We start from the raw sequence: 3915 nt of genomic DNA on the forward strand, positions 1-3915 counted from the left end.
ACATTACAGCGCAGTACAGGCCCTTCGGCCCTCGATATTGCTCCGCCCTGTCATACTAATCTGAAGCCCATCCCATCTACACCATTCCATGTACGTCCATATGCCTCTCCAATGACGACTTAAATGCACTTAATCTAGGCGAATCTACTACCGTTACAGGCAAAGCATTCCATGCCCTAACTAATCTCTGAATAAAGAAACTACCTCTGACATCTGTCTTATACCTATCTCCCCTCACTTTAAATTTGTGACCCCTCGTGTTTGTTGTCCCCATACTTGGAAAAAGACTCTCCCTATCCACCCTATCTAAACCTCTGATTATCTTGTATGTCTCTATTGTCATCTCTCAGTCTTCTCTCCAATGAGAACAGCCTCAGTCTTTCCTCGTAATACATTCCTTCCATACCAGGCAACATGCTAGAAAATACCCTCTGCACCCTTTCCAAAGCGTCAACATCCTTCTTATAATGCGGTGACCAGAACTGTACACAATACTTCAAATGTAGCCATTTGTACTGCTGCAGAATAACTTTCTGATTCCAGAACTCAATCCCTCTATTAATAAAGGTCAAAACACTGTTTTCCTTCTTAACAACCCTGTCAATCTGGGTGGCAACTTTCAGGGATCTGTGGACATGGACGCCGAGAACTCTCTGTTCAACTGCACTCCCAAGAATCTTACTATTAGCCCAGTACTTTGCATTCCGATTACTACATTCAAAGTGTATCGCCTCACACTTGTCCACATTAATCTCCATTTGCCAATTCTCAGCCCAGCTCTGCATCCTATCTATGTCTCTCTGAAATCTACTACATCCTTCATCACTATCCATAACTCCACCGATTGTAGTGTTGTCCGCAAATTTACTAACCCACCTTTCTAAGCCCTCATCCAGGTTATTTATAAAAATGATGAATAGCAGTAGAACCAACATCGACCCTTGCGGAATGCCGCTCGTAACTGGACACCAAGATGAACATGTTGCATCAACTACAACACTCTGTTTTCTTTCAGCGAGCCAATTACTGATTCAAACTGCTATGTCTCCCACAATCCCACTCCTACGCATTTTGTATAATAGCCTACTGTGGGGAACCTTATCGAACGCCTTGCTGAAATCCATATTTTTGTTGCAAACGTTTCGTCCCCTGTCTAGATGACAGGGGACGAAACGTTTGCAACACAAACTTCCTGCTCGGCGAACAGAACCATAACAACGAGCACCCGAGCTACAAATCTTCTCACAAACTTTGAGGGTTGTCTCTACTACCGTTCTTGACAAGGGAACCACATTTGCTATCCTCCAGTCCTCAGGCACTATTGCTGTAGACAATGGTGATTTCTAGATCAATGGCACAGGCTCGGCAATCTCTTCCTTTGCATCCCAGAGGATCCTAGGATAGATCCCATCCGGCCCAGAGGGCTTGTCTATTTTCACACTCTGCAGTATTTCTCATACCTCTTCCTTGTGAACCTTAATCTCTTCCAGTCTAGATGCAAGTATCTCAGCATCTTCCTCGCAAACATTTTCATTTTCTATAGTGAACACTGTCGAAAATTATTTATTTAGTGTTTCCCATGTCTCCTCTGACTCCACACACAACTTCCCAATATTATTCTTGATTGGCCCTAATTTAACTCTCGTCATTCTTTTATTCCTGACATACCTATGGAAAGCCTTAGGGTTAATCCTGATCCTATCCGCCAACAACTTCTAATGTCTCCTCCTGGCTCTAATGTCTCCTCCTGGCTCTTCAGAGCTCTCTTATTAGGTCATGCAGGGAAACGATTCTGTCTGCTGCACAGCACCATTCTGCTTCGAAATATCAGGCAATATTTCATAATGATTAATGCAAACGTTAACCTTTAACAAGTCATGACAGTGAAAGCATTGAATCCTCATCACTATACTACCAGGGAAGATTTCTGTTAACATCACCCTGGACACTATGAGATTCGCCATTCTGTGCTCCCATCCTTCTGTGCGTGATCCCCTCGGCCCTATTCCGGTCTTGTTGGTTGGTTTACAATACTGAGGCTATCCAATCATCTTTGCATTTCAGTTTCTAAAGGATGAGACCTTCTCTCTGAGCTGGCAATGTGCTTGCTCAGTGGTGATAACAAAGTCTTTATAATCTAGAAAAGTGCTTGAAATAGGCCATTCCTGTTTTTCATTCCAAAATCTTGAGGCAAACCGTTCGGCAGGACAGGAATTAGCGGGCGTGAGCAGTGATCAAGTTTGGCAGCAAGAACGAGGTGAGGCAGTACAAACTACAGAGTGATGGGGAAACAATGGGCAAGGAACACTGGGACGGGACGGCTGAATGCTTCCTTTCTTTGCTGTAAACAAACACTGGTGTTGAACATTGAAATGGGACAACATCAGACAAGTCTGTGAAATCTTACTTTCTGCTTGTTTTCTCCCGAGGCCTATGTCACACTTGGGGAAATGTGTCTGCGTGCTTCACTCTATGGGTAAAAATGGGGTTCAGTTCCCATCTCAAACTTTAATCCCATTTATTGTGTTTTACAAGATTAAAACGTCCCAGAGAAATTAGCATTCAGGTGAAACGTCAGAGCTTACAATGTTACAGACCAAGTGCTGGGAAATGAGATGAAAAGACCCATTTCTGTGCTGTAAACACTCGATGATTAAACCATTTTGAGGGGAAATATATCTGCAGTGACATAATTCCAAAAACTGTGTTATGAAAAAACGGTGCAACGGCTTCTGCCCTCATCCCTGGTGGTCTCGTGGTTAGTATTCAGCGCTTTAACTGAGTGGCCTGGGTTTCATTACCGTTCAGGAAATCAGGACTTCTTGTTCCTGATGCAGAGAGCGCAGATCTACCAGGAATCTGTTTCATGCCATAGATCAGTCAATACCCCAGCTCATCAAAGAAGGGAAAAGTGCCTTCCCTCTCTCTGCACAGTCGGACAGTTAATCCTTCATTCTCATTTGATTCCACTTCCCAAAGAGTTTCAAAACATTGTCAAAACCGAGTCTCAGCTATTTATTTTCTGTGCTTTTCATACATAGGAGCTGTAGCGATTGAGTCCATTAGTTTCTGAAAACGAAACGTACCTATGTGCAGGAAATGCAGTCAGATCCTGATCCTCACCGAACGAGTTAGGGAACTGGAACTGGAGTTGGATGAACTGAGGATTATTCGAGAGGCTGAGAGGGTTATTGATAGAAGCTACAGGGACATAGTTACGCCGGAGAACAGAGGTAGCTAGGTAACAGTTAGAGGTGGGAAGGGGAAGAAGCAGGCAGTGCAGGGTTCCCCTGTGGTCGTTCCCCTAAAAAATAAATATACAGCTTTGGAAACTGTTGGGGGGGACAGCGTTGCAGGTGTCAGCTGCAGTGAAGGGGTCTGTGGCTCTGAGACTCAGAAGGGAAAGGGGGAGAGGAGGAGAGCGCTAGTTATAGGGGACTCTCTAGTTAGAGGGACGGACAGGCGGTTCTGTGGACATGGGCGAGACTCACGAATGGTTTGTTGCCTCCCGGGTGCTAGGGTCCGAGACGTCTCAGACCGTGTCTTCAGAATCCTTAAGGAGGAGGGTGTGCAGCCAGAAGTCGTGGTGCACATTGGCACCAACGACATAGGTAGGAAGAGGGGTGGGGAGGTCATTCAAGAGCTCAAGGAGTTAGGCTGGAAGCTAAAAGCTAGGACAGACAGAGTCGTCAACTCTGGGTTGTTGCCGGTGCCACGTGACAGTGAGGCAAAAAATAGGGAGAGAGTGCAGTTGAACACGTGGCTGCAAGGCTGGTGTAGGAGGGAGGGCTTCAGATATTTGGACAATTGGACTGCATTCTGGGGAAGGTGGGACCTGTACAAACAGGACGGGCTGCACCTGAACCAGAAGGGCACCAATATCCTGGAGGGTAGGTTTGCTAGCACTCTTCGGGG

This window comes from Chiloscyllium plagiosum, unplaced genomic scaffold (genome assembly GCF_004010195.1).
Source record: "Chiloscyllium plagiosum isolate BGI_BamShark_2017 unplaced genomic scaffold, ASM401019v2 scaf_7853, whole genome shotgun sequence".
Lineage (NCBI taxonomy): Eukaryota > Metazoa > Chordata > Chondrichthyes > Orectolobiformes > Hemiscylliidae > Chiloscyllium > Chiloscyllium plagiosum.